General features: G+C 29.4%; 1 protein-coding gene and 2 long non-coding RNA genes across 4 annotated transcripts in view; 2 read left to right on the top strand and 1 right to left on the bottom strand.

Moving 5' to 3' along the window:
- Positions 1-27,983, bottom strand: part of LOC145941034 (glucose dehydrogenase [FAD, quinone]) — a 140,976-nt gene that overhangs the window by 57,198 nt on the left and 55,795 nt on the right. The window lies entirely within an intron of this gene.
- LOC145940830 (uncharacterized) lies at positions 2,309-3,337 on the top strand. The gene is made up of 3 exons (XR_014426079.1): positions 2,309-2,722; positions 3,063-3,242; positions 3,320-3,337. It is a non-coding gene; the product is annotated as an uncharacterized LOC145940830 (long non-coding RNA).
- LOC145940831 (uncharacterized) lies at positions 3,701-4,876 on the top strand. 2 transcript variants are annotated; one of them, XR_014426081.1, is made up of 4 exons: positions 3,701-3,867; positions 3,985-4,205; positions 4,566-4,722; positions 4,794-4,876. It is a non-coding gene; the product is annotated as an uncharacterized LOC145940831 (long non-coding RNA). The 2 variants fall into 2 exon arrangements; XR_014426080.1 differs by having other exon boundaries at positions 3,982-4,205.

Below are 27,983 nucleotides of genomic sequence, written 5' to 3'. Positions count from 1 at the left end.
AAAATGCATTCAATGTCTTTCAAATAAGTAATTAAAATGATTAAACTTATCACACATCTAATTTAATTAAATTATATATATTTAAATGGGACCTATATCGTAAAAATGAAATTATTACATAACGAAAAAATAGTCTTATTCCTAATGAAAATGCATTCAATGTCTTTTAAATAAGTAATTAGAATGATTAAACGTATCACACATCTAATTTAATTAAATTATATAAATATTTAAATGGGACCAATATCGTAAAAATGAATTTATTACATAATGAAGCACGAGTCAAATTCTTGATGAAAATGCATTCAATGTCTTTCAAATATGTAATTAAGATGATTGAAATGATCTTAGATCTCAGTTATTTAAATTGTATAAATATATAAATGGAAGCAATATCGTAAAAATAAATTTATTACATAATAAAGCTCCAGTCAAATTCTAAATAAAAATGCATTCAATGTCTTTCAAATAAGTAATTAAAATGATTAAACTTATCACTCTAATTTAATTAAATTATATAAATATTTAAATGGGACCACTATCGTAAAAATGAAATTATTACATAATAAAGCAATAGTCTAATTCCTAATGAAAATGCATTCAATGTCTTTCAAATAAGTAATTAAAATGATTAAATGTATCACACATATAATTTAATTTAATTATATAAATATTCAGATGGGACCAATATCGTAAAAATGAAATTATTACATAATGAAGCAAAAGTCAAATTCTTAATGAAAATGCATTCAATGTCTTTCAAATAAGTAATTAAAATGATTAAACTTATCACACATCTAATTTAATTAAATTATATAAATATTCAGATGGGACCAATATCGTAAAAATGAAATTATTACATAATGAAGCAAGAATCAAATTCTTAATGAAAATGCATTCAATGTCTTTCAAATAAGTAATTAAGATGATTAAACTTATCACTCTAATTTAATTAAATTATATAAATATTTAAATGGGACCACTATCGTAAAAATGAAATTATTACATAATGAAGCAAGAATCAAATTCTCTATGAAAATGCATTCAATGTCTTTCCAATAAGTAATTAAAATGATTGAAATGATCTTAAATCTCAGTTATTTAAATTGTATAAATATATAAATGGAACCAATATCGTAAAAATGAAATTATTACATAATGAAGCAAGAGTCAAATTCTTAATGAAAATGCATTCAATGTCTTTCAAATATATAATTAAAATCATTAAACTTATCACACATCTAATTTAATTAAATTATATAAATATTTAAATGGGACCAATATCGTAAAAATGCAATTATTACTTAATGAAGCAATAGTCTAATTCCTAATGAAAATGCATTCAATGTCTTTCAAATAAGTAATTAAAATGATTAAATGTATCACACATCTAATTTAATTTAATTATATAAATATTCAGATGGGACCAATATCGTAAAAATGAAATTATTACATAATGAAGCAAAAGTCAAATTCTTAATGAAAATGCATTCAATGTCTTTCAAATATATAATTAAAATGATTAAATTGATCAAACATCTAATTTAATTAAATTATATAAATATTCAGATGGGACCAATATCGTAAAAATGAAATTATTACATAATGAAGCAAGAATCAAATTCTTGATGAAAATGCATTCAATGTCTTTCAAATAAGTAATTAGAATGATTATACTTATCACACATTTAATTTAATTTAATTATATAAATATTTAAATGGGACCAATATCGTAAAAATGAATTTATTACATAATGATGCACGAGTCAAATTCTTGATGCATTCAATGTCTTTCAAATAAATAATTAAAATGATTAAACTTATCACACATCTAATTCAATTAAATTATATAAATATTTAAATGGGACTAATATCGTAAAAATGAAATTATTACAAAATGAAGCACGAGTCAAATTCTTAATGAAAATGCATTCAAGGTCTTTCAAATAAGTAATTAGAATGATTAAACTTATCACTCATCTAATTTAATTTAATTATATAAATATTTAAAAGGGACCAATATCGTAAAAATGAAATTATTACATAATGAAGCAATAGTCTAATTCCTAATGAAAATGCATTCAATGTCTTGACAATAAGTAATTAGAATGACTAAACTTATCACACATCTAATTTAATTTAATTATATAAATATTTAAATGGGACCACTATCGTAAAAATGAAATTATTATATTATAAAGGAAGAGTCAAATTCTTGATGAAAATGCATTCCATGTCTTTCCAATAAGTAATTAAAATGATTTAAATGATCTTAAATCTCAGTTATTTAAATTGTATAAATATATAAATGGAACCAATATCGTAAAAATGAAATTATTATCCCTTTTCTAAAAAGTGCATGTTAAGTCGATTCTCGCAAGTATTGTTGCCTCTTTTCCGCGATGCTGATTGGTTATCTCGATGTGTGCTGCGTTGTACATTACTTCATATTGATAAAAGCCTGTCAAGGTTGAGCGACGCATTTTGACAGTTCAAATGTATATACGCATTTTGACAGTTCAAATGTATATACGCATTTTGACAGTTCAAATGTATATATTGAGAGGTTAATAGTGTATTCAATTTGTGAATGCAATTATTGTGGTTTATATTATGATATACATGATATTATGTGTACATATCATTAAATTAAATTAAAGAAAATATAGATAAAGAAGACGAAGAAAGGAGGAAGAGGAAGTAGGAAAGAATAGAGAGAAAGGTATGTGTAGTAAAGTATATATATTTTATAAATGTAATAAATAAAGCATTATTTAATCCAATTTACATTATTTTATCAAGAGTTTTATGCGTTATTGTTGTGTAGATATTATTAATAAAGTACTATAGTTAAATATTATTAATGTTATTTAATTTTATTGATAATTAATATTATTTAATTTACTTATAGAATATTAAAATATTAAAATATTACTAAATTATATATTACTTCGTTAATGTTTAAATATTATTAGTTTTAATAAATTTTTTTATGTTTTATTTAAAGTTATAGAAAAGACCAATTATTTTTTTAATTATACCATTAATTTTATTACTCATAGATAGAGAAGAATAGAAAGAGAGAAAAAAGAGTAGGAAAAAAAAGAGAGAAAAAGAGAAAGGAGAAGAAGAGAAGAAGGCTTTTTAATTAAAATTGAAGAGAAAGAATAAGCAAAAGAAATAAAGAAAAAGGATTGATTGAATGACTGAAGGAAAAGAGAGAAGAAAAAATATAATATTAGGTAATATTTTTATTAAATTTTTTAAATGTTTTAATATTATTATATCTTTAATAATTTTTAAAATATTTTATTTATAGTTAATATAAAGGAGAGATACATTATATTATTAATAGACAAAAATAGAAGAAGAGAAAGAGAAAAAGATAAAGGGAGAGTAGAAAAAAAAGCTTTATTTAAGATTAAAGAAGAGGATGAATAAGCAAAAGAGAAAGAAGAAAAGAAAAGAAGAAAAAGGAAAAGGGAGAAGAAGGAATATATTAAGTAATAAAATTTTTATTGAATTGTTTAAATGTTTCAATAGTATTATAATTTTAGTAACTTTTTAATTAATTTGTTTTTGTTTTATTTTATTAATGTTAAAAAAGAACCTAATTATTAATTATTAATTATTAATTATGTTATTAATTATATTATTAATAAATAGAGAAGAATAGAAAGAATGAGAGAGAGAGAGAGAGAGAGAGAGAGAGAGAGAGAGAGAGAGAGAAGAAAGAGTGAAAAAAGGAAGAAGAGAAAAAAGAGTAGAAAGCTTTATTTAAAATTAGAAAAGAGGATGAATAAGTAAAATATAGGAAGAAAGAGTGAAAAAGGGTAAAGAAAAAGAGAAGAATGAATTTAAAATTAGGTAATAATATTTTTATTAGATTTTTTAAATATTTGAATATTATAGTTTTTTAAAATGTTTTATTTATAAAGTTCTTAATGAAAACATAAATTATATTATTAATTATATTATTAGTAGATATAGAAGAATAGAAAGAAAGAGACTAAAGAGAAAAAGAGTGGAAATAAAAGAGAGAAAAAAGAAAAGGAGAAAAAGAGAAGAAAGTTTTATTTAAAATATAAGAAAAGGAAATAAGAGAGTGAAAATGAATAAAGGAGAGAGAAAGAAAAAGGAAAAGTAGAAAAAAGCGAAAAGTTTTATTTAAAATTAAAGAAGAGATGGAGAATAAAAGAAAAAAGGTAAATGATTGAATGAAAAGAGAGAATAAGGAATATATCAGATTATAATAATTATTAGGTATTAATTTTTTAATTGTTCGAATATTATTGTAATTTTAATAATCCTTTAAATATTTTATTTAAAGTTAAATGGGCTACTTTCGTGACAGAATTAAAATGTTCAGTTTAAAATGATCCGTGGCTATGATTTGTTAAATTTGAAATTTTATTAGAATCATCATAATTTCAGATTTGATCAATCACAGCACACTAATCACAGCGTACAATTCATTTTAATTTGAATTATTTTAATTTTGTCGTGTAAGGGCATAGGAGACGAATTATAATTATTAATTATATCATTAATTTTATCATTTATAGATAAAGAATAATAGAAAGAGAGAAAAAGAGGGAGATAGAAATACAGAGAAAAAAGAAAACAAAGCTTTATTTAAAATAAAAGAAGAGAAATATTAAGCAAAAGAGAGGGAGAAAAAAAAGATTATAGAAAAAGAGAGAAGAAGGAATATAAAATAAAGTAAATTATCTTTAAATATTTTATTAAAGTTAAAGAGATGAATTGTATATTATTAATTATATTATTAATAGATAAAGAAAGAAAGAGAGGGAGAGAGAGAGAAGAAAAGAAAAAAAGATAAAGGAAAATGAAGAGGAAAAAAGGAGGAAGTTTTATTTGAAAATAAATAAGAAAAAGAGAATAAATAAAAGAGAGGGTGAAAGAGAGAAAAAGACTGAAATAGGAAAGAAGGAATATAATATTAAGTAGTATTTTTTCAGAATTATAAAATATATTATTAAATATAATTAATAAGTTTTAAATATTATTTATATTATTTATATTATTTAATTTTTTAAGGTTCCTTGGCATTTGCTGCGGTCAAGTTGGATTTTGACGTCGAAGGTGAGAAAATACACGCTAAAAATTATTGCGTGCTATTTTTAGATAAAAAAATATTTTGATGAAACATAACTTCAGATGGCTTTAGCATACTTTTAAAATAGTCCGAAAACTATTCTTTCCCTTCGAAAATCAATCAACAATCGTAAAATGATCGTGATGCAGATTTTGTCATACGAAATGTGCAGTAGAAATGAGTTCCGACATATATTACCGCGATATATGCATGCAGTCACGCATAACTCGTGATAATGTGCAGACAATGTACTGTTAAAATGTATATAAGATTAATTTTTTGCACGTTTTGAAATATCGAAAATTAAAATTTTTAAGCCGCAAATCCCATACGGCGCAGATTTATATAACGTATATTGGACCAAAAAGATAGTACGCTGGTATGCTTATGGTACAAAGATAATCTGCAAATAATACATTATTGAAATATATATACGATGAATTTTTGGCTCGCCTTAAAATATTAGAAATCGATACTTTTTTACAGTTGACCCTATGCGACGCAATCTTATTCTATGTATATCAAGTTAAAACAATTGTACGCTGGTGTCTGTTTGGTACCAAATGATTCTGTAATCAATGTACTATTAAAATGTATAATCGATGAAATTTTGGCTCGTCTTAAAATATTAGAAATTGATACATTTTAGCCGCTGACCCTATGAGCCGCATACTTATTTTATGTATATCATATTAAAAAATTTGTACGCTGGTGTCCGCATGGTACCAAAAGATTCTGCAATCAATGTACTATTAAAATGTATAATCGATGAATTTTTGGCTCGTCTTAAAATATTAGATATCGATACTTTTTTGACACGGGCCCTGTGCGACGCATACTTATTTTATGTTTATCGTATTAAAAAATTTGTACGCTGGTGTCTGTTTGGTACAAAATGATTCTGTAATCAATGTACTATTAAAATGTATAATCGATGAATTTTTGGCTCGTCTTTAAATATTAGAAATCGACACTTTTTTACCGCTGATCCCATGCGACGCAATCTTATTTTATGTATATCAAGTTAAAAAATTTGTACGCTGTTGTCTGGTTGGTACCAAAAGATTCTGTAATCAATGTACTATTAAAATGTATAATCGATGAATTTTTGGCTCGTCTTAAAATATTGGAAATCGATACTTATTACCGCTGACCCTGTGCGACGCATCCTTATTTTATGTTTATCAAGTTAAAAAATTTGTACGCTGGTGTCTGTTTGGTACCAAATGATTCTGTAATCAATGTACTATTAAAATGTATAATCGATGAATTTTTGGTTCGTCTTAAAATATTAGAAATCGATACTTTTTTGACGCGGACCCTGTGCGACGCATCCTTATTTTATGTTTATCGTATTAAAAAATTTGTACGTTGTTGTCTGCTTGGTACCAAAAGAATCTGTAATCAATGTACTATTAAAATGTATAATCGATGAATTTTTGGCTCGTCTTAAAATATTGGAAATCGATACTTTTTACCGCGGACCCTGTGTGACGCATCCTCATTTTATGTATATCAAGTTAAAAAATTTGTACGCTGGTGTCTGGTTGGTACCAAAAGATTCTGTAATCAATGTTCTATTAAAATGTATAATCGATGAATTTTTGGCTCGTCTTAAAATATTAGAAATTGATACTTTTTTGACGCGGACCCTGTGCGACGTATCATTAATTTATGTTTATCGTATTAAAAAATTTATACGCTGGTGTCTGCATGGTACCAAAAGATTCTGTAATCAATGTACTATTAAAATGTATACTCGATGAATTTTTGGCTCGTCTTTAAATATTAGAAATCGATACTTTTTTACCGCTGATCCCATGCGACGCATCCTTAATTTATGTATAGCAAATGAAAAAGTTTGTACGCTGTTGTCTTCTTGGTACCAAATGATTCTGTAATAAATGTACTATTAAAATGTATAATCGATGAATTTTTGGCTCGTCTTAAAATATTAGAAATTGATACTTTTTTACCGCTGATCCCATGCGACGCAATCTTATTTTATGTATATCAAGTTAAAAAATTTGTACGCTGGTGTCTGTTTGGTACCAAATGATTCTGTAATCAATGTACTATTAAAACGTATAATCGATGAATTTTTGGCTCGTCTTATAATATTAGAAATCGATACTTTTTTGACGCGGACCTTGTGCGACGCATACTTATTTTATGTTTATCGTATAAAAAAATTTGTACACTAGTGTCTGTTTGGTACCAAAAGATTCTGTAATCAATGTTCTATTAAAATGTATAATCGATGAATTTATGGCTCGTCTTTAAATATTAGAAATCGATACTTTTTTACCGCTGAACCCATGCGACGCATCCTTAATTTATGTATAGCAAATGAAAAAATTTGTACGCTATTGTCTGGTTGGTACCAAAAGATTCTGTAATCAATGTACTATTAAAATGTATAATCGATGAATTTTTGGCTCGTCTTAAAATATTAGAAATTGATACTTTTTTACCGCTGACCCTATGCGACGCAACATTATTTTATGTTTATCGTATTAAAAAATTTGTACGCTGATGTCTGCATGGTACCAAAAGATTCTGTAATCAATGTACTATTAAAATGTATAATCGATGAATTTTTGGCTCGTCTAAAAATATTGGAAATCAATACTTTTTACCGCTGACCCTATGCGACGCAACATTATTTTAATTATATCAAGTTAAAAAATTTGTACGCTGGTGTCTGTTTGGTACCAAAAGATTCTGTAATCAATGTACTATTAAAATGTATAATCGATGAATTTTTGGCTCGTCTTAAAATATTGGAAATCGATACTTATAACCGCTGACCTTGTGCGACGCATCCTTATTTTATGTTTATCAAGTTAAAAAATTTGTACGCTGGTGTCTGTTTGGTACCAAATGATTCTGTAATCAATGTACTATTAAAATGTATAATCGATGAATTTTTGGCTCGTCTTAAAATATTAGAAATCGATACTTTTTTGACGCGGACCTTGTGCGACGCATACTTATTTTATGTTTATCGTATAAAAAAATTTGTACACTAGTGTCTGTTTGGTACCAAATGATTGTGTAATCAATGTACTATTAAAATGTATAATCGATGAATTTTTGGCTCGTCTTAAAATATTAGAAATCGATACTTTTTTACCGCTGACCCTATGCGACGCAACATTATTTTATGTATATCAAGTTAAAAAATTTGTACGCTGGTGTCTGTTTGGTACCAAAAGATTCTGTAATCAATGTACTATTAAAATGTATAATCGATGAATTTTTGGCTCGTCTTTAAATATTAGATATCGATACTTTTTTACCGCTTATCCCATGCGACATAATCTAATTTTATGTATATCAAGTTAAAAAATTTGTACGCTCTTGTCTGTTTGGTACCAAATGATTCTGTTATCAATGTACTATTAAAATGTATACTCGATGAATTTTTGGCTCGTCTTAAAATATTAGAAATCGATACATTTTTGACGCGGACCTTGTGCGACGCATACTTATTATATGTTTATCGTATAAAAAAATTTGTACACTAGTGTCTGTTTGGTACCAAATGATTCTGTAATCAATGTACTATTAAAATGTATAATCGATGAATTATTGGCTCGTTTTTAAATATTAGAAATCGATACTTTTTTACCGCTGATCCCATGGACGCATCCTTAATTTATGTAGAGCAAATGAAAAAATTTGTACGCTGTTGTCTGGTTGGTACCAAAAGATTCTGTAATCAATGTACTATTAAAATGTATAATCGATGAATTTTTGGCTCGTCTTAAAATATTAGAAATTGATACTTTTTTACCGCTGACCCTATGCGACGCAAAATTATTTTATGTTTATCGTATTAAAAAATTTGTACGCTGGTGTCTGCATGGTACCAAAAGATTCTGTAATCAATGTACTATTAAAATGTATAATCGATGAATTTTTGGCTCGTCATAAAATATTGGAAATCGATACTTTTTTACCGCTGATCCCATGCGACGCAATCTTATTTTATGTATATCAAGTTAAAAAAATTGTACGCTGTTGTCTGGTTGGTACCAAAAGATTCTGTAATCAATGTACTATTAAAATGTATAATCGATGAATTTTTGGCTCGTCTTAAAATATTGGAAATCGATACTTATTACCGCTGACCCTGTGCGACGCATCCTTATTTTATGTTTATCAAGTTAAAAAATTTGTACGCTGGTGTCTGTTTGGTACCAAATGATTCTGTAATCAATGTACTATTAAAATGTATAATCGATGAATTTTTGGCTCGTCTTAAAATATTAGAAATCGATACTTTTTTACCGCTGGCCCTATGCGACGCAACATTATTTTATGTATATCAAGTTAAAAAATTTGTACGCTGGTGTCTGTTTGGTACCAAAAGATTCTGTAATCAATGTACTATTAAAATGTATAATCGATGAATTTTTGGCTCGTCTTAAAATATTAGAAATCGATACTTTTTACCGCTGACCCTGTGCGACGCATACTTATTTTATGTTTATCGTATTAAAAAATTTGTACGCTGGTGTCTGCATGGTACCAAAAGATTCTGTAATCAATGTACTATTAAAATGTATACTGGATGAATTTTTGGCTCGTCTTAAAATATTAGAAATCGATACTTTTTTACCGCTGACCCTATGCGACGCAACATTATTTTATGTATATCAAGTTAAAAAATTTGTACGCTGGTGTCTGTTTGGTACCAAAAGATTCTGTAATCAATGTACTATTAAAATGTATAATCGATGAATTTTTGGCTCGTCTTTAAATATTAGAAATCGATACTTTTTTACCGCTGATCCCATGGACGCATCCTTAATTTATGTATAGCAAATGAAAAAATTTGTACGCTGTTGTCTGGTTGGTACCAAAAGATTCTGTAATCAATGTACTATTAAAATGTATAATCGATGAATTTTTGGCTCGTCTTAAAATATTGGAAATCGATAATTTTTACCGCTGACCCTATGCGACGCAACATTATTTTAAGTTTATCAAGTTAAAAAATTTGTACGCTGGTGTCTGTTTGGTACCAAATGATTCTGTATTCAATGTACTATTAAAACGTATAATCAATGAATTTTTGGCTCGTCTTAAATATTGGAAATCGATACTTTTTACCGCTGACCTTGTGCGACGCATACTTATTTTATGTTTATCGTATTAAAAAATTTGTACGCTGGTGTCTGCATGGTACCAAAAGATTCTGTAATCAATGTACTATTAAAATGTATACTCGATGAATTTTTGGCTCGTCTTTAAATATTAGAAATCGATACTTTTTTACCGCTGATCCCATGCGACGCGTCCTTAATTTATGTATAGCAAATGAAAAAGTTTGTACGCTGTTGTCTGCTTGGTACCAAATGATTCTGTAATAAATGTACTATTAAAATGTATAATCGATGAATTTTTGGCTCGTCTTAAAATATTAGAAATTGATACTTTTTTACCGCTGACCCTATGCGACGCAACATTATTTTATGTTTATCGTATTAAAAAATTTGTACGCTGGTGTCTGCATGGTACCAAAAGATTCTGTAATCAATGTACTATTAAAATGTATAATCGATGAATTTTTGGCTCGTCTTAAATATTGGAAATCGATACTTTTTACCGCTGATCCCATGCGACGCAATCTTATTTTATGTATATCAAGTTAAAAAATTTGTACGCTGTTGTCTGGTTGGTACCAAAAGATTCTGCAATCAATGTACTATTAAAATGTATAATCGATGAATTTTTGGCTCGTCTTAAAATATTAGATATCGATACTTTTTTGACACGGGCCCTGTGCGACGCATACTTATTTTATGTTTATCGTATAAAAAATTTGTACGCTGGTGTCTGTTTGGTACAAAATGATTCTGTAATCAATGTACTATTAAAATGTATAATCGATGAATTTTTGGCTCGTCTTTAAATATTAGAAATCGACACTTTTTTACCGCTGATCCCATGCGACGCAATCTTATTTTATGTATATCAAGTTAAAAAAATTGTACGCTGTTGTCTGGTTGGTACCAAAAGATTCTGTAATCAATGTACTATTAAAATGTATAATCGATGAATTTTTGGCTCGTCTTAAAATATTGGAAATCGATACTTTTTTACCGCTGACCCTATGCGACGCAACATTATTTTATATATATCAAGTTAAAAAATTTGTACGCTGGTGTCTGTTTGGTACCAAAAGATTCTGTAATCAATGTACTATTAAAATGTATAATCGATGAATTTTTGGCTCGTCTTTAAATATTAGAAATCGATACTTTTTTACCGCTGAACCTATGCGACGCAACATAATTTTATGTATATCAAGTTAAAGAATTTGTACGCTGGTGTCTGTTTGGTACCAAAAGATTCTGTAATCAATGTACTATTAAAATGTATAATCGATGAATTTTTGGCTCGTCTTTAAATATTAGATATCGATACTTTTTTACCGCTTATCCCATGCGACATAATCTAATTTTATGTATATCAAGTTAAAAAATTTGTACGCTGTTGTCTGTTTGGTACCAAATGATTCTGTTATCAATGTACTATTAAAATGTATACTCGATGAATTTTTGGCTCGTCTTAAAATATTAGAAATCGATACATTTTTGACGCGGACCTTGTGCGACGCATACTTAATTTATGTTTATCGTATAAAAAAATTTGTACACTAGTGTCTGTTTAGTACCAAATGATTCTGTAATCAATGTACTATTAAAATGTATAATCGATGAATTATTGGCTCGTTTTTAAATATTAGAAATCGATACTTTTTTACCGCTGATCCCATGGACGCATCCTTAATTTATGTATAGCAAATGAAAAAATTTGTACGCTGTTGTCTGGTTGGTACCAAAAGATTCTGTAATCAATGTACTATTAAAATGTATAATCGATGAATTTTTGGCTCGTCTTAAAATATTAGAAATCGATACTTTTTTACCGCTGACCCTATGCGACGCAACATTATTTTATATATATCAAGTTAAAAAATTTGTACGCTGGTGTCTGTTTGGTACCAAAAGATTCTGTAATCAATGTACTATTAAAATGTATAATCGATGAATTTTTGGCTCGTCTTTAAATATTAGAAATCGATACTTTTTTACCGCTGACCCTATGCGACGCAACATAATTTTATGTATATCAAGTTAAAAAATTTGTACGCTGGTGTCTGTTTGGTACCAAAAGATTCTGTAATCAATGTACTATTAAAATGTATAATCGATGAATTTTTGGCTCGTCTTAAAATATTAGAAATCGATACTTTTTTGACGCGGACCCTGTGCGACGCATCCTTATTTTATGTTTATCGTATTAAAAAATTTGTACGATGTTGTCTGCTTGGTACCAAAAGATTCTGTAATCAATGTACTATTAAAATGTATAATCGATGAATTTTTGGCTCGTCTTAAAATATTGGAAATCGATACTTTTTACCGCGGACCCTGTGTGACGCATCCTCATTTTATGTATATCAAGTTAAAAAATTTGTACGCTGGTGTCTGTTTGGTACCAAATGATTCTGTAATCAATGTACTATTAAAACGTATAATCGATGAATTTTTGGCTCGTCTTATAATATTAGAAATCGATACTTTTTTGACGCGGACCTTGTGCGACGCATACTTATTTTTTGTTTATCGTATAAAAAAATTTGTACACTAGTGTCTGTTTGGTACCAAAAGATTCTGTAATCAATGTTCTATTAAAATGTATAATCGATGAATTTTTGGCTCGTCTTAAAATATTAGAAATTGATACTTTTTTGACGCGGACCCTGTGCGACGCATCATTAATTTATGTTTATCGTATTAAAAAATTTATACGCTGGTGTCTGCATGGTACCAAAAGATTCTGTAATCAATGTACTATTAAAATGTATACTCGATGAATTTTTGGCTCGTCTTTAAATATTAGAAATCGATACTTTTTTACCGCTGATCCCATGCGACGCATCCTTAATTTATGTATAGCAAATGAAAAAGTTTGTACGCTGTTGTCTTCTTGGTACCAAATGATTCTGTAATAAATGTACTATTAAAATGTATAATCGATGAATTTTTGGCTCGTCTTAAAATATTAGAAATTGATACTTTTTTACCGCTGATCCCATGCGACGCAATCTTATTTTATGTATATCAAGTTAAAAAATTTGTACGCTGGTGTCTGTTTGGTACCAAATGATTCTGTAATCAATGTACTATTAAAACGTATAATCGATGAATTTTTGGCTCGTCTTATAATATTAGAAATCGATACTTTTTTGACGCGGACCTTGTGCGACGCATACTTATTTTATGTTTATCGTATAAAAAAATTTGTACACTAGTGTCTGTTTGGTACCAAATGATTCTGTAATCAATGTACTATTAAAATGTATAATCGATGAATTTTTGGCTCGTCTTTAAATATTAGAAATCGATACTTTTTTACCGCAGATCCCATGCGACGCATCCTCAATTTATGTATAGTAAATGAAAAAATTTGTACGCTGTTGTCTGGTTGGTACCAAAAGATTCTGTAATCAATGTACTATTAAAATGTATAATCGATGAATTTTTGGCTCGTCTTAAAATATTAGAAATCGATACTTTTTTGACGCGGACCCTGTGCGACGCATCCTTATTTTATGTTTATCGTATTAAAAAATTTCAACGTTGTTGTCTGCTTGGTACCAAAAGATTCTGTAATCAATGTACTATTATAATGTATAATCGATGAATTTTTGGCTCGTCTTAAAATATTGGAAATCGATACTTTTTACCGCGGACCCTGTGCGACGCATCCTCATTTTATGTATATCAAGTTAAAAAATTTGTACGCTGGTGTCTGGTTGGTACCAAAAGATTCTGTAATCAATGTTCTATTAAAATGTATAATCGATGAATTTTTGGCTCGTCTTAAAATATTAGAAATTGATACTTTTTTGACGCCGACCCTGTGCGACGCATCATTAATTTATGTTTATCGTATTAAAAAATTTATACGCTGGTGTCTGCATGGTACCAAAAGATTCTGTAATCAATGTACTATTAAAATGTATAATCGATGAATTTTTGGCTCGTCTCAAAATATTGGAAATCGATACTTATTACCGCTGACCCTGTGCGACGCATCCTTATTTTATGTATATCAAGTTAAAAAATTTGTACGCTGTTGTCTGTTTGGTACCAAATGATTCTGTAATCAATGTACTATTAAAATGTATAATCGATGAATTTTTGGCTCGTCTTAAAATATTGGAAATCGATACTTTTTACCGCTGACCCTATGCGACGCAACATTATTTTAAGTATATCAAGTTAAAAAATTTGTACGCTGGTGTCTGTTTGGTACCAAATGATTCTGTAATCAATGTACTATTAAAACGTATAATCAATGAATTTTTGGCTCGTCTTAAATATTGGAAATCGATACTTTTTACCGCTGACCTTGTGCGACGCATACTTATTTTATGTTTATCGTATTAAAAAATTTGTACGCTGGTGTCTGCATGGTACCAAAAGATTCTGTAATCAATGTACTATTAAAATGTATACACGATGAATTTTTGGCTCGTCTTTAAATATTAGAAATCGATACTTTTTTACCGCTGATCCCATGCGACGCGTCCTTAATTTATGTATAGCAAATGAAAAAGTTTGTACGCTGTTGTCTGCTTGGTACCAAATGATTCTGTAATAAATGTACTATTAAAATGTTTAATCGATGAATTTTTGGCTCGTCTTAAAATATTTGAAATCGATACTTTTTTACCGCTGACCCTATGCGACGCAACATTATTTTATATATATCAAGTTAAAAAATTTGTACGCTGGTGTCTGTTTGGTACCAAAAGATTCTGTAATCAATGTACTATTAAAATGTATAATCGATGAATTTTTGGCTCGTCTTTAAATATTAGAAATCGATACTTTTTTACCGCAGATCCCATGCGACGCATCCTCAATTTATGTATAGTAAATGAAAAAATTTGTACGCTGTTGTCTGGTTGGTACCAAAAGATTATGTAATCAATGCACTATTAAAATGTATAATCGATGAATTTTTGGCTCGTCTCAAAATATTGGAAATCGATACTTATTACCGCTGACCCTGTGCGACGCATCCTTATTTTATGTATATCAAGTTAAAAAATTTGTACGCTGTTGTCTGTTTGGTACCAAATGATTCTGTAATCAATGTACTATTAAAATGTATAATCGATGAATTTTTGGCTCGTCTTAAAATATTGGAAATCGATACTTTTTACCGCTGACCCTATGCGACGCAACATTATTTTAAGTATATCAAGTTAAAAAATTTGTACGCTGGTGTCTGTTTGGTACCAAATGATTCTGTAATCAATGTACTATTAAAACGTATAATCAATGAATTTTTGGCTCGTCTTAAATATTGGAAATCGATACTTTTTACCGCTGACCTTGTGCGACGCATACTTATTTTATGTTTATCGTATTAAAAAATTTGTCCGCTGGTGTCTGCATGGTACCAAAAGATTCTGTAATCAATGTACTATTAAAATGTATACACGATGAATTTTTGGCTCGTCTTAAAATATTAGAAATTGATACTTTTTTGACGCGGACCCTGTGCGACGCATCATTAATTTATGTATAGCAAATGAAAAAGTTTGTACGCTGTTGTCTGCTTGGTACCAAATGATTCTGTAATAAATGTACTATTAAAATGTATACTCGATGAATTTTTGGCTCGTCTTTAAATATTAGAAATCGATACTTTTTTACCGCTGATCCCATGCGACGCATCCTTAATTTATGTATAGCAAATGAAAAAGTTTGTACGCTGTTGTCTTCTTGGTACCAAATGATTCTGTAATAAATGTACTATTAAAATGTATAATCGATGAATTTTTGGCTCGTCTTAAAATATTAGAAATTGATACTTTTTTACCGCTGATCCCATGCGACGCAATCTTATTTTATGTATATCAAGTTAAAAAATTTGTACGCTGGTGTCTGTTTGGTACCAAATGATTCTGTAATCAATGTACTATTAAAACGTATAATCGATGAATTTTTGGCTCGTCTTATAATATTAGAAATCGATACTTTTTTGACGCGGACCTTGTGCGACGCATACTTATTTTATGTTTATCGTATAAAAAAATTTGTACACTAGTGTCTGTTTGGTACCAAATGATTCTGTAATCAATGTACTATTAAAATGTATAATCGATGAATTTTTGGCTCGTCTTTAAATATTAGAAATCGACACTTTTTTACCGCTGATCCCATGCGACGCAATCTTATTTTATGTATATCAAGTTAAAAAAATTGTACGCTGTTGTCTGGTTGGTACCAAAAGATTCTGTAATCAATGTACTATTAAAATGTATAATCGATGAATTTTTGGCTCGTCTTAAAATATTGGAAATCGATACTTTTTTACCGCTGACCCTATGCGACGCAACATTATTTTATATATATCAAGTTAAAAAATTTGTACGCTGGTGTCTGTTTGGTACCAAAAGATTCTGTAATCAATGTACTATTAAAATGTATAATCGATGAATTTTTGGCTCGTCTTTAAATATTAGAAATCGATACTTTTTTACCGCTGAACCTATGCGACGCAACATAATTTTATGTATATCAAGTTAAAGAATTTGTACGCTGGTGTCTGTTTGGTACCAAAAGATTCTGTAATCAATGTACTATTAAAATGTATAATCGATGAATTTTTGGCTCGTCTTAAAATATTAGATATCGATACTTTTTTGACACGGGCCCTGTGCGACGCATACTTATTTTATGTTTATCGTATTAAAAAATGTGTACGCTGGTGTCTGCATGGTACCAAAAGATTCTGTAATCAATGTACTATTAAAATGTATACTCGATGAATTTTTGGCTCGTCTTAAAATATTAGAAATTGATACTTTTTTGACGCGGACCCTGTGCGACGCATCATTAATTTATGTTTATCGTATTAAAAATGTATACGCTGGTGTCTGCATGGTACCAAAAGATTCTGTAATCAATGTACTATTAAAATGTATACTCGATGAATTTTTGGCTCGTCTTTAAATATTAGAAATCGATACTTTTTTACCGCTGATCCCATGCGACGCATCCTTAATTTATGTATAGCAAATGAAAAAGTTTGTACGCTGTTGTCTTCTTGGTACCAAATGATTCTGTAATAAATGTACTATTAAAATGTATAATCGATGAATTTTTGGCTCGTCTTAAAATATTAGAAATTGATACTTTTTTACCGCTGATCCCATGCGACGCAATCTTATTTTATGTATATCAAGTTAAAAAATTTGTACGCTGGTGTCTGTTTGGTACCAAATGATTCTGTAATCAATGTACTATTAAAACGTATAATCGATGAATTTTTGGCTCGTCTTATAATATTAGAAATCGATACTTTTTTGACGCGGACCTTGTGCGACGCATACTTATTTTATGTTTATCGTATAAAAAAATTTGTACACTAGTGTCTGTTTGGTACCAAATGATTCTGTAATCAATGTACTATTAAAATGTATAATCGATGAATTTTTGGCTCGTCTTAAAATATTAGAAATCGATACTTTTTTACCGCTGACCCTATGCGACGCAACATTATTTTATATATATCAAGTTAAAAAATTTGTACGCTGGTGTCTGTTTGGTACCAAAAGATTCTGTAATCAATGTACTATTAAAATGTATAATCGATGAATTTTTGGCTCGTCTTTAAATATTAGAAATCGATACTTTTTTACCGCTGACCCTATGCGACGCAACATAATTTTATGTATATCAAGTTAAAAAATTTGTACGCTGGTGTCTGTTTGGTACCAAAAGATTCTGTAATCAATGTACTATTAAAATGTATAATCGATGAATTTTTGGCTCGTCTTAAAATATTAGAAATTGATACTTTTTTACCGCTGACCCTATGCGACGCAACATTATTTTATGCTTATCGTATTAAAAAATTTGTACGCTGATGTCTGCATGGTACCAAAAGATTCTGTAATCAATGTACTATTAAAATGTATAATCGATGAATTTTTGGCTCGTCATAAAATATTGGAAATCGATACTTTTTACCGCTGACCCTATGCGACGCAAAATTATTTTAAGTATATCAAGTTAAAAAATTTGTACGCTGGTGTCTGTTTGGTACAAAATGATTCTGTAATCAATGTACTATTAAAATGTATAATCGATGAATTTTTGGCTCGTCTTTAAATATTAGAAATCGATACTTTTTTACCGCTGATCCCATGCGACGCAATCTTATTTTATGTATATCAAGTTAAAAAATTTGTACGCTGTTGTCTGGTTGGTACCAAAAGATTCTGTAATCAATGTACTATTAAAATGTATAATCGATGAATTTTTGGCTCGACTTAAAATATTAGAAATCGATACTTATTTACCGCTGACCCTATGCGACGCAACATTATTTTATATATATCAAGTTAAAAAATTTGTACGCTGGTGTCTGTTTGGTACCAAAAGATTCTGTAATCAATGTACTATTAAAATGTATAATCGATGAATTTTTGGCTCGTCTTTAAATATTAGATATCGATACTTTTATACCGCTTATCCCATGCGACATAATCTAATTTTATGTATATCAAGTTAAAAAATTTATACGCTGTTGTCTGTTTGGTACCAAATGATTCTGTAATCAATGTACTATTAAAATGTATAATCGATGAATTATTGGCTCGTTTTTAAATATTAGAAATCGATACTTTTTTACCGCTGATCCCATGGACGCATCCTTAATTTATGTATAGCAAATGAAAAAATTTGTACGCTGTTGTCTGGTTGGTACCAAAAGATTCTGTAATCAATGTACTATTAAAATGTATAATCGATGAATTTTTGGCTCGTCTTAAAATATTAGAAATCGATACTTTTTTAACGCTGACCCTATGCGACGCAACATTATTTTATATATATCAAGTTAAAAAATTTGTACGCTGGTGTCTGTTTGGTACCAAAAGATTCTGTAATCAATGTACTATTAAAACGTATAATCAATGAATTTTTGGCTCGTCTTAAATATTGGAAATCGATACTTTTTACCGCTGACCTTGTGCGACGCATACTTATTTTATGTTTATCGTATTAAAAAATGTGTACGCTGGTGTCTGCATGGTACCAAAAGATTCTGTAATCAATGTACTATTAAAATGTATACTCGATGAATTTTTGGCTCGTCTTAAAATATTAGAAATTGATACTTTTTTGACGCGGACCCTGTGCGACGCATCATTAATTTATGTTTATCGTATTAAAAATGTATACGCTGGTGTCTGCATGGTACCAAAAGATTCTGTAATCAATGTACTATTAAAATGTATACTCGATGAATTTTTGGCTCGTCTTTAAATATTAGAAATCGATACTTTTTTACCGCTGATCCCATGCGACGCATCCTTAATTTATGTATAGCAAATGAAAAAGTTTGTACGCTGTTGTCTTCTTGGTACCAAATGATTCTGTAATAAATGTACTATTAAAATGTATAATCGATGAATTTTTGTCTCGTCTTAAAATATTAGAAATTGATACTTTTTTACCGCTGATCCCATGCGACGCAATCTTATTTTATGTATATCAAGTTAAAAAATTTGTACGCTGGTGTCTGTTTGGTACCAAATGATTCTGTAATCAATGTACTATTAAAACGTATAATCGATGAATTTTTGGCTCGTCTTATAATATTAGAAATCGATACTTTTTTGACGCGGACCTTGTGCGACGCATACTTATTTTATGTTTATCGTATAAAAAAATTTGTACACTAGTGTCTGTTTGGTACCAAATGATTCTGTAATCAATGTACTGTTAAAATGTATAATCGATGAATTTTTGGCTCGTCTTAAAATATTAGAAATCGATACTTTTTTACCGCTGACCCTATGCGACGCAACATTATTTTATATATATCAAGTTAAAAAATTTGTACGCTGGTGTCTGTTTGGTACCAAAAGATTCTGTAATCAATGTACTATTAAAATGTATAATCGATGAATTTTTGGCTCGTCTTTAAATATTAGAAATCGATACTTTTTTACCGCTGACCCTATGCGACGCAACATAATTTTATGTATATCAAGTTAAAAAATTTGTACGCTGGTGTCTGTTTGGTACCAAAAGATTCTGTAATCAATGTACTATTAAAATGTATAATCGATGAATTTTTGGCTCGTCTTAAAATATTAGAAATTGATACTTTTTTACCGCTGATCCCATGCGACGCAATCTTATTTTATGTATATCAAGTTAAAAAATTTGTACGCTGGTGTCTGTTTGGTACCAAATGATTCTGTAATCAATGTACTATTAAAATGTATAATCGATGAATTTTTGGCTCGTCTTTAAATATTAGAAATCGATACTTTTTTACCGCTGAACCCATGCGACGCATCCTTAATTTATGTATAGCAAATGAAAAAATTTGTACGCTGTTGTCTGGTTGGTACCAAAAGATTCTGTAATCAATGTACTATTAAAATGTATAATCGATGAATTTTTGGCTCGACTTAAAATATTAGAAATTGATACTTTTTTACCGCTGACCCTATGCGACGCAACATTATTTTATGTTTATCGTATTAAAAAATTTGTACGCTGATGTCTGCATGGTACCAAAAGATTCTGTAATCAATGTACTATTAAAATGTATAATCGATGAATTTTTGGCTCGTCATAAAATATTGGAAATCGATACTTTTTACCGCTGACCCTATGCGACGCAAAATTATTTTAAGTATATCAAGTTAAAAAATTTGTACGCTGGTGTCTGTTTGGTACAAAATGATTCTGTAATCAATGTACTATTAAAATGTATAATCGATGAATTTTTGGCTCGTCTTTAAATATTAGAAATCGATACTTTTTTACCGCTGATCCCATGCGACGCAATCTTATTTTATGTATATCAAGTTAAAAAATTTGTACGCTGTTGTCTGGTTGGTACCAAAAGATTCTGTAATCAATGTACTATTAAAATGTATAATCGATGAATTTTTGGCTCGACTTAAAATATTAGAAATCGATACTTATTTACCGCTGACCCTATGCGACGCAACATTATTTTATATATATCAAGTTAAAAAATTTGTACGCTGGTGTCTGTTTGGTACCAAAAGATTCTGTAATCAATGTACTATTAAAATGTATAATCGATGAATTTTTGGCTCGTCTTTAAATATTAGATATCGATACTTTTATACCGCTTATCCCATGCGACATAATCTAATTTTATGTATATCAAGTTAAAAAATTTGTACGCTGTTGTCTGTTTGGTACCAAATGATTCTGTTATCAATGTACTATTAAAATGTATACTCGATGAATTTTTGGCTCGTCTTAAAATATTAGAAATCGATACATTTTTGACGCGGACCTTGTGCGACGCATACTTAATTTATGTTTATCGTATAAAAAAATTTGTACACTAGTGTCTGTTTGGTACCAAATGATTCTGTAATCAATGTACTATTAAAATGTATAATCGATGAATTATTGGCTCGTTTTTAAATATTAGAAATCGATACTTTTTTACCGCTGATCCCATGGACGCATCCTTAATTTATGTATAGCAAATGAAAAAATTTGTACGCTGTTGTCTGGTTGGTACCAAAAGATTCTGTAATCAATGTACTATTAAAATGTATAATCGATGAATTTTTGGCTCGTCTTAAAATATTAGAAATCGATACTTTTTTACCGCTGACCCTATGCGAAGCAACATTATTTTATATATATCAAGTTAAAAAATTTGTACGCTGGTGTCTGTTTGGTACCAAAAGATTCTGTAATCAATGTATTATTAAAATGTATAATCGATGAATTTTTGGCTCGTCTTTAAATATTAGAAATCGATACTTTTTTACCGCTGACCCTATGCGACGCAACATAATTTTATGTATATCAAGTTAAAAAATTTGTACGCTGGTGTCTGTTTGGTACCAAAAGATTCTGTAATCAATGTACTATTAAAATGTATAATCGATGAATTTTTGGCTCGTCTTAAAATATTAGAAATCGATACTTTTTTGACGCGGACCCTGTGCGACGCATCCTTATTTTATGTTTATCGTATTAAAAAATTTGTACGTTGTTGTCTGCTTGGTACCAAAAGATTCTGTAATCAATGTACTATTAAAATGTATAATCGATGAATTTTTGGCTCGTCTTAAAATATTGGAAATCGATACTTTTTACCGCGGACCCTGTGTGACGCATCCTCATTTTATGTATATCAAGTTAAAAAATTTGTACGCTGGTGTCTGGTTGGTACCAAAAGATTCTGTAATCAATGTTCTATTAAAATGTATAATCGATGAATTTTTGGCTCGTCTTAAAATATTAGAAATTGATACTTATTTGACGCGGACCCTGTGCGACGCATCATTAATTTATGTTTATCGTATTAAAAAATTTATACGCTGGTGTCTGCATGGTACCAAAAGATTCTGTAATCAATGTACTATTAAAATGTATACTCGATGAATTTTTGGCTCGTCTTATAATATTAGAAATCGATACTTTTTTGACGCGGACCTTGTGCGACGCATACTTATTTTATGTTTATCGTATAAAAAAATTTGTACACTAGTGTCTGTTTGGTACCAAAAGATTCTGTAATCATTGTTCTATTAAAATGTATAATCGATGAATTTTTGGCTCGTCTTAAAATATTAGAAATTGATACTTTTTTGACGCGGACCCTGTGCGACGCATCATTAATTTATGTTTATCGTATTAAAAAATTTATACGCTGGTGTCTGCATGGTACCAAAAGATTCTGTAATCAATGTACTATTAAAATGTATACTCGATGAATTTTTGGCTCGTCTTTAAATATTAGAAATCGATACTTTTTTACCGCTGATCCCATGCGACGCATCCTTAATTTATGTATAGCAAATGAAAAAGTTTGTACGCTGTTGTCTTCTTGGTACCAAATGATTCTGTAATAAATGTACTATTAAAATGTATAATCGATGAATTTTTGGCTCGTCTTAAAATATTAGAAATTGATACTTTTTTACCGCTGATCCCATGCGACGCAATCTTATTTTATGTATATCAAGTTAAAAAATTTGTACGCTGGTGTCTGTTTGGTACCAAATGATTCTGTAATCAATGTACTATTAAAACGTATAATCGATGAATTTTTGGCTAGTCTTATAATATTAGAAATCGATACTTTTTTGACGCGGACCTTGTGCGACGCATACTTATTTTATGTTTATCGTATAAAAAAATTTGTACACTAGTGTCTGTTTGGTACCAAATGATTCTGTAATCAATGTACTATTAAAATGTATAATCGATGAATTTTTGGCTCGTCTTTAAATATTAGAAATCGATACTTTTTTACCGCAGATCCCATGCGACGCATCCTCAATTTATGTATAGTGAATGAAAAAATTTGTACGCTGTTGTCTGGTTGGTACCAAAAGATTCTGTAATCAATGTACTATTAAAATGTATAATCGATGAATTTTTGGCTCGTCTTAAAATATTAGAAATCGATACTTTTTTACCGCTGACCCTATGCGACGCAACATTATTTTATATATATCAAGTTAAAAAATTTGTACGCTGGTGTCTGTTTGGTACCAAAAGATTCTGTAATCAATGTACTATTAAAATGTATAATCGATGAATTTTTGGTTCGTCTTTAAATATTAGAAATCGATACTTTTTTACCGCTGACCCTATGCGACGCAACATAATTTTATGTATATCAAGTTAAAAAATTTGTACGCTGGTGTCTGTTTGGTACCAAAAGATTCTGTAATCAATGTACTATTAAAATGTATAATCGATGAATTTTTGGCTCGTCTTAAAATATTAGAAATCGATACTTTTTTGACGCGGACCCTGTGCGACGCATCCTTATTTTATGTTTATCGTATTAAAAAATTTGTACGTTGTTGTCTGCTTGGTACCAAAAGAATCTGTAATCAATGTACTATTAAAATGTATAATCGATGAATTTTTGGCTCGTCTTAAAATATTGGAAATCGATACTTTTTACCGCGGACCCTGTGTGACGCATCCTCATTTTATGTATATCAAGTTAAAAAATTTGTACGCTGGTGTCTGGTTGGTACCAAAAGATTCTGTAATCAATGTTCTATTAAAATGTATAATCGATGAATTTTTGGCTCGTCTTAAAATATTAGAAATTGATACTTTTTTGACGCGGACCCTGTGCGACGTATCATTAATTTATGTTTATCGTATTAAAAAATTTATACGCTGGTGTCTGCATGGTACCAAAAGATTCTGTAATCAATGTACTATTAAAATGTATACTCGATGAATTTTTGGCTCGTCTTTAAATATTAGAAATCGATACTTTTTTACCGCTGATCCCATGCGACGCATCCTTAATTTATGTATAGCAAATGAAAAAGTTTGTACGCTGTTGTCTTCTTGGTACCAAATGATTCTGTAATAAATGTACTATTAAAATGTATAATCGATGAATTTTTGGCTCGTCTTAAAATATTAGAAATTGATACTTTTTTACCGCTGATCCCATGCGACGCAATCTTATTTTATGTATATCAAGTTAAAAAATTTGTACGCTGGTGTCTGTTTGGTACCAAATGATTCTGTAATCAATGTACTATTAAAACGTATAATCGATGAATTTTTGGCTCGTCTTATAATATTAGAAATCGATACTTTTTTGACGCGGACCTTGTGCGACGCATACTTATTTTATGTTTATCGTATAAAAAAATTTGTACACTAGTGTCTGTTTGGTACCAAAAGATTCTGTAATCAATGTTCTATTAAAATGTATAATCGATGAATTTTTGGCTCGTCTTTAAATATTAGAAATCGATACTTTTTTACCGCTGAACCCATGCGACGCATCCTTAATTTATGTATAGCAAATGAAAAAATTTGTACGCTATTGTCTGGTTGGTACCAAAAGATTCTGTAATCAATGTACTATTAAAATGTATAATCGATGAATTTTTGGCTCGTCTTAAAATATTAGAAATTGATACTTTTTTACCGCTGACCCTATGCGACGCAACATTATTTTATGTTTATCGTATTAAAAAATTTGTACGCTGATGTCTGCATGGTACCAAAAGATTCTGTAATCAATGTACTATTAAAATGTATAATCGATGAATTTTTGGCTCGTCTAAAAATATTGGAAATCAATACTTTTTACCGCTGACCCTATGCGACGCAACATTATTTTAATTATATCAAGTTAAAAAATTTGTACGCTGGTGTCTGTTTGGTACCAAAAGATTCTGTAATCAATGTACTATTAAAATGTATAATCGATGAATTTTTGGCTCGTCTTAAAATATTGGAAATCGATACTTTTTACCGCGGACCCTGTGCGACGCATCCTCATTTTATGTATATCAAGTTAAAAAATTTGTACGCTGGTGTCTGTTTGGTACCAAATGATTCTGTAATCAATGTACTATTAAAATGTATAATCGATGAATTTTTGGCTCGTCTTAAAATATTAGAAATCGATACTTTTTTACCGCTGGCCCTATGCGACGCAACATTATTTTATGTATATCAAGTTAAAAAATTTGTACGCTGGTGTCTGTTTGGTACCAAAAGATTCTGTAATCAATGTACTATTAAAATGTATAATCGATGAATTTTTGGCTCGTCTTAAAATATTAGAAATCGATACTTTTTACCGCTGACCCTGTGCGACGCATACTTATTTTATGTTTATCGTATTAAAAAATTTGTACGCTGGTGTCTGCATGGTACCAAAAGATTCTGTAATCAATGTACTATTAAAATGTATACTGGATGAATTTTTGGCTCGTCTTAAAATATTAGAAATCGATACTTTTTTACCGCTGACCCTATGCGACGCAACATTATTTTATGTATATCAAGTTAAAAAATTTGTACGCTGGTGTCTGTTTGGTACCAAAAGATTCTGTAATCAATGTACTATTAAAATGTATAATCGATGAATTTTTGGCTCGTCTTTAAATATTAGAAATCGATACTTTTTTACCGCTGATCCCATGGACGCATCCTTAATTTATGTATAGCAAATGAAAAAATTTGTACGCTGTTGTCTGGTTGGTACCAAAAGATTCTGTAATCAATGTACTATTAAAATGTATAATCGATGAATTTTTGGCTCGTCTTAAAATATTGGAAATCGATAATTTTTACCGCTGACCCTATGCGACGCAACATTATTTTAAGTTTATCAAGTTAAAAAATTTGTACGCTGGTGTCTGTTTGGTACCAAATGATTCTGTATTCAATGTACTATTAAAACGTATAATCAATGAATTTTTGGCTCGTCTTAAATATTGGAAATCGATACTTTTTACCGCTGACCTTGTGCGACGCATACTTATTTTATGTTTATCGTATTAAAAAATTTGTACGCTGGTGTCTGCATGGTACCAAAAGATTCTGTAATCAATGTACTATTAAAATGTATACTCGATGAATTTTTGGCTCGTCTTTAAATATTAGAAATCGATACTTTTTTACCGCTGATCCCATGCGACGCGTCCTTAATTTATGTATAGCAAATGAAAAAGTTTGTACGCTGTTGTCTGCTTGGTACCAAATGATTCTGTAATAAATGTACTATTAAAATGTATAATCGATGAATTTTTGGCTCGTCTTAAAATATTAGAAATTGATACTTTTTTACCGCTGACCCTATGCGACGCAACATTATTTTATGTTTATCGTATTAAAAAATTTGTACGCTGGTGTCTGCATGGTACCAAAAGATTCTGTAATCAATGTACTATTAAAATGTATAATCGATGAATTTTTGGCTCGTCTTAAATATTGGAAATCGATACTTTTTACCGCTGATCCCATGCGACGCAATCTTATTTTATGTATATCAAGTTAAAAAATTTGTACGCTGTTGTCTGGTTGGTACCAAAAGATTCTGCAATCAATGTACTATTAAAATGTATAATCGATGAATTTTTGGCTCGTCTTAAAATATTAGATATCGATACTTTTTTGACACGGGCCCTGTGCGACGCATACTTATTTTATGTTTATCGTATAAAAAATTTGTACGCTGGTGTCTGTTTGGTACAAAATGATTCTGTAATCAATGTACTATTAAAATGTATAATCGATGAATTTTTGGCTCGTCTTTAAATATTAGAAATCGACACTTTTTTACCGCTGATCCCATGCGACGCAATCTTATTTTATGTATATCAAGTTAAAAAAATTGTACGCTGTTGTCTGGTTGGTACCAAAAGATTCTGTAATCAATGTACTATTAAAATGTATAATCGATGAATTTTTGGCTCGTCTTAAAATATTGGAAATCGATACTTTTTTACCGCTGACCCTATGCGACGCAACATTATTTTATATATATCAAGTTAAAAAATTTGTACGCTGGTGTCTGTTTGGTACCAAAAGATTCTGTAATCAATGTACTATTAAAATGTATAATCGATGAATTTTTGGCTCGTCTTTAAATATTAGAAATCGATACTTTTTTACCGCTGAACCTATGCGACGCAACATAATTTTATGTATATCAAGTTAAAGAATTTGTACGCTGGTGTCTGTTTGGTACCAAAAGATTCTGTAATCAATGTACTATTAAAATGTATAATCGATGAATTTTTGGCTCGTCTTTAAATATTAGATATCGATACTTTTTTACCGCTTATCCCATGCGACATAATCTAATTTTATGTATATCAAGTTAAAAAATTTGTACGCTGTTGTCTGTTTGGTACCAAATGATTCTGTTATCAATGTACTATTAAAATGTATACTCGATGAATTTTTGGCTCGTCTTAAAATATTAGAAATCGATACATTTTTGACGCGGACCTTGTGCG

The sequence above is a fragment of the Prenolepis imparis genome, unplaced genomic scaffold (genome assembly GCF_030444845.1).
Source record: "Prenolepis imparis isolate NDT839.2.m4 unplaced genomic scaffold, iyPreImpa1.0 SCAF_9, whole genome shotgun sequence".
Taxonomy (NCBI): Eukaryota; Metazoa; Arthropoda; class Insecta; order Hymenoptera; family Formicidae; genus Prenolepis; species Prenolepis imparis.
This window is presented reverse-complemented; position numbering and strand designations above follow the sequence as displayed.